Source organism: Amphimedon queenslandica, unplaced genomic scaffold (assembly GCF_000090795.2).
Source record: "Amphimedon queenslandica unplaced genomic scaffold, v1.1 AMPQUscaffold_13341, whole genome shotgun sequence".
NCBI lineage: Eukaryota > Metazoa > Porifera > Demospongiae > Haplosclerida > Niphatidae > Amphimedon > Amphimedon queenslandica.
In genome coordinates this window covers 25,856-34,170 of record NW_003546423.1, presented here as the reverse complement: position 1 = coordinate 34,170, position 8,315 = coordinate 25,856, and the positions used below count along the sequence as shown (strand labels likewise).

General features: G+C 33.9%; 2 long non-coding RNA genes across 3 annotated transcripts; both read left to right on the top strand.

Annotated features, from left to right (window-relative positions):
• The first annotated feature begins 212 nt into the window (after window positions 1-212).
• LOC109582976 (uncharacterized) lies at window positions 213-5,807 on the top strand. 2 transcript variants are annotated; one of them, XR_002185305.1, is made up of 7 exons: window positions 213-347; window positions 3,366-3,726; window positions 3,771-3,856; window positions 4,090-4,165; window positions 4,211-4,279; window positions 4,357-4,459; window positions 5,745-5,807. It is a non-coding gene; the product is annotated as an uncharacterized LOC109582976 (long non-coding RNA). The 2 variants fall into 2 exon arrangements; XR_002185304.1 differs by lacking the exon at window positions 213-347 and having other exon boundaries at window positions 1,606-3,726.
• Window positions 5,808-5,815: 8 nt separating this feature from the next.
• Window positions 5,816-8,310, top strand: LOC109582977 (uncharacterized). The gene is made up of 3 exons (XR_002185306.1): window positions 5,816-5,837; window positions 5,897-6,003; window positions 8,178-8,310. It is a non-coding gene; the product is annotated as an uncharacterized LOC109582977 (long non-coding RNA).
• The last annotated feature ends 5 nt before the right edge of the window (window positions 8,311-8,315 follow it).

Here is an 8,315-nt window from a genome sequence, read left to right as displayed (position 1 = left end):
TGAACGTAATGATTCATCATGGCGGCTCCCTTTGAACTAGAGCGGAAGAACCCATTCAGAACCTTCCAGAGTGCCTAGAGACTCAAAAATTGCTACAGATTTTCGGAAGAACCCGTTATGCAACTATACTAAGTTTCAGGTTGCTAGCATTAGTAATAAAAAAGTTATAAGGGGTGGTGCTTGGGCAACTCAACTGAAACCGACTATAACGGAAGAGAGCTTTGGTAGCCCATTATTTGGCGTAGATGAAGCAGGCAATGACAGGGATAAGACATATACTTGTCACAGCTGTTGCTCTAGCGTGGACAAGCTGTTGTCACTCAGAAAGAAGGCAGAAGAAGAAAAGAGTAAAGTTTTATAGAAATTAGAGTAAATTTTAAGTCTGAGAGAGTGCCTGTTGTGACTCCATACCACGATGATTCACATGGCAGGGTTACCGATAGTGTACGTGTAAGTATACGGACCGACATTATGTCAGTAGACCACATGTAACCGCATCCGGTTCACCCGGTTTTGGGTGAGGCAGAATGAAGAAGGAATGCTCAGTTGACCAGACAGTCCCGGAGGCACGGAGTGTGTGGTCTGGCTACGTGAGACTAGCAATGCTCTATCAGTTTCCATAGTAATTAATTACAGTTTTATTATCAAGAATATTAGCAGCTGTAAAATTACTTAAAGTATAACAAATAGTGATAGGGGACCATGTGGGCATAAAATGGATAAGCAAATCTATTTGGAGTGGCTTAAATAATAATACATGTTTGTAGTAGGGCATGGTCCACTACTGACACAAGCTGCCATGGGCATAGATAATAGAGTAAATCTATGACATGAAGAGGGCGTTTAAGCCCCACCCTTTAACATATAGAATGCTATACTCAGTATAAAACCAACAATTTAGTCTATATACTTACTTTTACTTGAAGAGATTAAGTAAAATGAAGTACATATATAAATCATAAACACAGAAGTCAGTGCAGTCATAGTAACTAAAAAAATAAAATTATTGATGTTCATTTAGAATAATTTCTCTCACTTGAAGCGAGTGGTGTCAGTAGATAGTCGTGTCTTTAGGCACGCACATCATCTTAATCTCATCACAAATCAGTCAGTAAGTACCTTCAGTAATTGTATGTAAAAGGCTCTTCCAGCTCCAGCCATTATAATATTACTGAGCATGCGCAGTTGGCTGCATCAAAATGGCGTCCAACCACTTGGTGAATCAACTGTGTACTTGAAAATAACGACGAGAAATCATTTTGTAGAATCAAAATGCCAAACCACACTGCACTAGCGTCCCTTAAGTGCAATAGAATGGTGCAAAAATTATCTTTCTAGGATAAAAACTGTAGGACTAGTTCTTCCTTAACTGTGGAAAAAGAAGAAGAAGAAGGACAGAAACCTGAACATTTGGTGCATGCAGGCATGCATGCATTCATTGCCGTAAAACTATCTTGTGGAAGTTTTTAGCTACTTTTTATAACACTAACCTGTTTCAATAAAATTATAAAGGAAATGTTGATTGTCGGATAAGCTATAAAGAATTCCTGAAGATTTACACCGTGGCAGGCTCAATGCTTCTGGGATGGCAGCCATTTTGGGGGGGGGGGCACTCGTCCAACTCAACCCTACATACCAAGCGCTAGCGCTTGGTAATAAATACATGTATGTACATGTACAATGCATGTATTTAATTTTGTGCACAAAAATAATAAATAACGAACTGTGTTATCTATTGTGCTATCATGAATAAACTGTGTTTCTATATTTGTTTAAGGACTACATGTACGCATTCATTAACATGGCCATTTGCCCACAACTGGCCATGTTTATAAATGGCTAAATACCATGTTTGTTTATGAAATGGCCAATATACCATATATAGCTCTTTAAGTAAACTATGCAGTGTTATCATCAATAATCTCATTTTGTGTTTCTATTTCTATATTTGTTTAATAACTACACATGTACACAATAATAAACATGGGTATTTATCCACAAACTCCACATATTTTCTCTTGTGGGATGATTGTATAATTAATTACTGATACCAAGCCAATCGATCATTGATAGATGAACCATTTTCTCTAGCTGATACAGTTTTTTAACTCTTGTTTCCATGACAATAAAAAAAAGTGTTTTGTTCTATAGATTTAGTGATTTAACAATTTTTATTTGATTTGTTTTATTACTTGCTCTCAAAGAAAATTTAATTAAAGTGAGAGAGGTTCACATATCACTGGGATACATTACATCTATACTTATGGTTGGAAGGGATAGTAATATTATTGACTATTGCTAGTAATATTTTTATCAGTATTAACAATATTGAATTTGCAATACTAGGTACAACTACAATATACTGCTTTGAAATTTGAATTGTATAAATTTATTGATCATAAAATTTACTAATATTGCACAACTCTACAGCTACTTTCTTTCCCAATTTTTTGTGTTTTAAGCACTGAAAAACAGCCCACATGTTGGAGATGTAACTCTACTTTTTTATAATTCCATTTAAAGTGCTGCCATTGAATGCTATTATTGCTAGGCAGTAATTGTTTTAATCTTACCATCATCATCTAGAGGTTCAAATGCCAATATTGGAACTCTTTCAGCCATGTTCAATCTGCAGTTGCTGCTCTACTGTCTAAGATTACTTCACACTGGTTACTGACACTTACTGGACTCTTCTAAAAACACTCCTGAATATGGTTATTGCAACTTGCATGTGTAATAAGTGTCAACTTGTAAATTGTTTTATACTGAATCAAAACAACAGAGAGAACAACAGCAAAAGATGATAATAAAAGACAGAGACTCTCACACACACATGCTCCTCTTCTGAGCATGCGCACTCATACACATAATAACATATTGTAACCATAATATAGTAATACATGAATTATTGTACATACACTACATAATACCAAGAGTATAGTGTCAATTCAGTTCACTACACATGTACCGGTACATGTACTATTTATAGTAGAGGGGTGTGGCTACTCCTATAGTCATCACAGGCATGTACATATGGTTGCTTGAATTGACCCAATTTCTTTACTACACATCACTTCCTGGTCACATGACATGTGTTAGTAGCAAGCAACCTGCAATTCACTGCAGATGCATATACATGTTGACTACATATAGTGCAGTGGTGACTGCTGACCAGACTCTCACCCCTTTCTGCATAGCCAGTGTCCATGTGAGCACTGGCATTTTATTGCTCAGATATTTTTTAATGCTATTGATAATGATAACCAACTTGCAATGTTGTTTATAGTTATTATTAATTTTGGTCTTCTCTTTTTGTTGTTAGTCTGTCCCATCCATTATTATTTCCTTCCCAATCTCTCTTTTAGTGTCTCATTCTAATGAAGGTGAATCAGGTCTTGATGATTAATCACAAGATATCACTGGAGGCATGTGCACACACACACACACTAGTCTCACTGGGCCCAGACTAGTCTCGTAGACCCCAGCCTACAGTCCACCCCAATGACTGTCAGCTGAGGAATGGCCTGGCCAGCGAGACTATACACACAGTCACACACACACACACTGGAGTCTGGAGCAGCGGAGTAGGCACAAATTTACATGTGCTTTGGGAGTTGCTATAATAATTTATACTAGTACATGTAGTTGCTAATGTCGTAATATAATGAGAATGATTCTGACAGTAGTACCAGTGAAAGTGCTAGTCACACTCACCAGGAGTTTGAGGTGAGTAGCTGATTATTGAGATAATGTATCTATGTATTGAGTAGTTACCTAAAGAACCTTTTCAATTACGACAAGAGATTGCTAGTCATTCACTTGAATTACCTGAATTTGATATTGGCAGTAGTCACAGGTACACACATGTAGTCTTGTACACAGTGACACACATGTATATTACTGTACATGCACACGTACATGTACATGTACATATAACCATACATACATGGAATATGGTATTGAGCCATTTTGTTTAATATTTTAAAGTCATGATTGTTATATGACAAGAGAGAAAAAGAGAAGAGAGGAGAGATTGCATTTAAGTTAATACTGTTCTCTTCTGCTTTTATTCCTCCCTCCCTCTTCTAGTGGTGGTATATCTCATGCCTCCAGTGGTCGTCACTCCTCACAACACACTCTCAACTTCCCCAAACAATTCATTCCAGTACCACATCATTATGACATCACTGTTCATTTATATTAACCTTAGGGCTGGACTCCACCTACCTGGGACTTCTCCCCTCAAGTAGCTGAAGTATTGAAGCATTATGCTGGGAAGGTGTGACAAATTATAATAGGCAAAATATTGATTAGAATGAAGATAATAATTTTTGTTATTGATTATTGTTATTACAGGGTGATGTTCAGATGAGTGTTACTATTATTCTTGTGTTTGGTGAGAGGGTCAGTAAACTGATACCTGAAGTAACATTACTTCAATGGTTTCATTCATATATTGGTCAGTGAGACTATTTGTATTTTAAGTCAGTGTGTGATTTTAAACTGTTGAGCTTTTATATCTAAGTACACAAAGTATTATTTTTACAGAATTGATTGCTTTAATTGGACTTGCCACGCTTGCGTAGGCGGGTACTATGCAGTTGGGTTGTCATTCTGTCACGAAAATTCCTGTTAATTCCTAGTCAATATCTTTTTTACTGAGCTCTCCTGAGTTATAATTCTTTTTAAGCTTTGAGAAAAAGATAATTTATTTAGCTCCGTTGTATTTTTATAGCAATCCGTGGTAGCAAAAGCTGAATATTTTCAAGAATATACCACTTTTCCTAGCCAAATCTTTGTGTTTCACTCTATTTGGTCAAGGTTAGCATTGATAGGTAGATAAAAGTACCTAGATTAAAAAATATGTGGGAATTTTTCTAATCTCTTTTTTATTTGGGAGTTACAGTTGCTCAAAGTTTGTGATTTAGCCTCTTCGAAAAATTTTCAGGCAGCACTGGGGAAATCAAGAGCAACCAAACTATCTCAGTCTCTTTTAAATATCTAGGCAAATTTTTTGTGCTTACTCTTTCTTTGAATAGAGCTTCAGATGCTAAAATAAATTTCAGCTTTTCTTCTTTCTCCTACCCACGTGCCATGTTTATCTGCACTGCACTGCTAGGTGCTGACCACACCTATAATTTATTTTATGGATCAGTGCAGTAATTGGCTAATTGCATTGTTGCACTTTGTCAAAATCTATTATCCTTTTTTCAAATATCAAGTTGCTTATATACATAATATAATGATGGGAGCAGTACAAGTAACACATTATCTCTCGGGTGAATCTCAGCAGGCGAGTCCACGCACCATGGTGCTTCATTTTTACTTTATTTGAGCTATTTACTATACTACCAATTGTGTTGTGCATATAAATAATGTTGTGCTATTTACTATTGTGTAATTTTACTACCAATTCTATTGTGCAAATAAAATTAATTACTTATTCTAGAGTGTTGATCACAAATTTTTCAATTACAGTGTATGAGTGCCTATTCTAAAAATCTGCTAGTTTTTTAAGTTAATGTTGTTGTGATACATTAATAGTTGTTTGTATGTGATGTCTGTGCCCTTTAAGTGGCATACAGTGAAAGACAGTTAATCCCATTGTTGACAATAATAATGCATGTCATAGAGCACAGCACAATTATTAGTGTGGGAAAGGACTATAAGTAGCCTGGATGTCTGATTGTCAGTCATTTTGTTTCTTATAATGTATAACGTTTTACTTTTAATGTCTTTATTAGATTTATTGACACAGTATCAGTTATTAAATGAAGCTGTTTATATTACCAAGAACTGTCCTCTTATTTAATAAGCAAATAAAAGAAATTAGTCAGGTAAAAATGATGATTACTATATTACTGTATTAATTAAAGCTTATTTTCTCATACTATAGAGTTCAACACTGTATAATATTGGGTGTGGTCGGTGTAATAAGCCCATCCCACCTGCTAATATAATGTGTCAGAAATGTGAGGGTAGACTTAATATCTGCTCTGTGTGGTAAGTGAAGGACAATCATGCTGTGTATCAGAAATGTGGCAGTAGTAATAGTAGTAATTGTAATAGAAATTAGAATTTCTTTCAAGATTTTGAGGAGTAGTATTTCATTGAATATTGTATAATACTAGAAAAAATTATCTAATGCATATACATGTTCTTATGTTGACTAATTTGGATTTTTTTACGAATTTTAAAAGTTTCTCAGAAATTGGGCCAAAGTTCCTGTACAACCATGTACTATAGTACATGATTGTTGGCCAAATTTTATCAAAAATGGCAAGAAAAGAATTCTTCATTTTTATATTTTTTTCCTAATGCATATACATGTACTTATGTTACGTAGAAAGTTTGAGCAAAATCCGATCTAGTTTGGATTTTTTTACGAATTTTAAAGTTTCTCAAAAACCAGGTCAAAGTCCCTGTACTATAGTACATGGTCATTGGCCAAATTTCATCCAAATTGACAAGGAGAGAATTCTCCATTTTTATTACATTTTCTGATAAATATACATGTATTTATGTTGCGTAGAAAGTTTGAGCTAAGTCCAATCAAGTTTGGATTTTTTACGAATTTTTTAAGTTTCTCAAAAATTGGGTCAAAGTCCCTGTACTATAGTACATGGTCATTGGCCAAATTTTATCAAAATTGACGAGGAGAGAATACTCCATTTTTATTACATTTTCTGATGAATATACATGTATTTATGTTGCGTAGAAAGTTTGAGCTAAGTCCAATCAAGTTTGGATTTTTTTACGAATTTTTTAAGTTTCTCAAAAATCGGGTCAAAGTCCCTGTACTATAATTTTATTAGAGGAAATGGTTTTAAAGTTGATAAAATTAATAGGAACACTCCTTCTTATACTGCTCCTTCTGCACTTGATACTAATAAATTAATTCAATTTTATAAAGATAATTTAGCGTGCCAGGATAAGAGACTTAATGAAGGTTTGAAAGAAATTAAAGAAGCTCATGATTATAATAAGAAGCAATTTCCTTTTAATTAATGAGATGATCATGAATAAATGATGACACTAGTGGATCAGAGGACATATTTTTTTAATTCATTTTCAGAGATTACCGAATTTACCCATTCATTATAAAATTTATCATATTTTTTTACTACTTCTTCAGATAAGTGATATCTTCTTAACACAAACGGTTGTAATGGGCTTATTAATTGAAATAATCTCATGAATATATATAATGGTGAATTTATTTTGTCAAATAACATATGTTCATCCATGTTATTTAATAACACATACAACATCATTCTATTTTCTAATGATAATACTATTCTTTTATTATATGTTCTATAATTTACATACATACACATTAACGCCCCCGATGGAATTCTTTTACTTCTTAAATATGTATGTATATCTTTCCATAATGTAATGTTATAGTATCTTAATTCTTCAACTATTACTGATATTGATATATTTGATTTCTTTAATATTTTTTCCATTCTATTTCCCAGCGCCCTGTTGTGTACAATGGTCATTGGCCAAATTTCATCAAAAATGACAAGAAGAGAATCATCCATTTTTATTACATTTTCTGATAAATATACATGTATTTATGTTGCATAGAAAGTTTGAGCTAAATCCATTTGAGTTTGGATTTTTTACGAATTTTTAAAGTTTCTCAAAAATTGGACCAAAGTTCCTGTACTATAGTAGAGTGTAGGAGGGAACTGAGCCCTTAAGTAAACATTTTTAAAAGATAAATATAAGGCAAGGATACATAGGAGGTTAGGAAATGAGAAAATAAAGAGCATAATAATGGAAAATAATAACAAATAAGATAGAATGAATAAGTTAGGTTAGGGTGAGGCAAGCTTCAGATGTGGCTCTACAGAAGTCATTAGAATCTATTGATCTCATTCTGGAGCCTAATCCCTGTAGGTCATTGGCCAAATTTCATCAAAAATGGCAAGAGAGTTTTCAAATTTTATTGCATTTCCTATGTATAATTATTATACATTGTACATGTCCTTTTGTTGCATATAAATTTAAACTGATTCCAATCAAAATTAGATGTTTTATGAATTTCCAAATTACTGAAGTGAGAGAAGATACCGAAACTTCTTTTTGAAGTTTTTATTTTTTATTAGTGCTAAGCTCTTTGTTTTAATTTGTTTTTTCTTTTTTCTTCCTCTCTCTCTCCCTCTTAGTCATGCTCCTGTTAAAGGATTATACTCAATGTGTGAGGTGTGTGGTCATGGTGGCCACATGTCTCATTTGAAGGAATGGTTCAGTACTAACAGCTGGTGTCCATCTGGTTGTGGACATAACTGTGTAACATGACAATT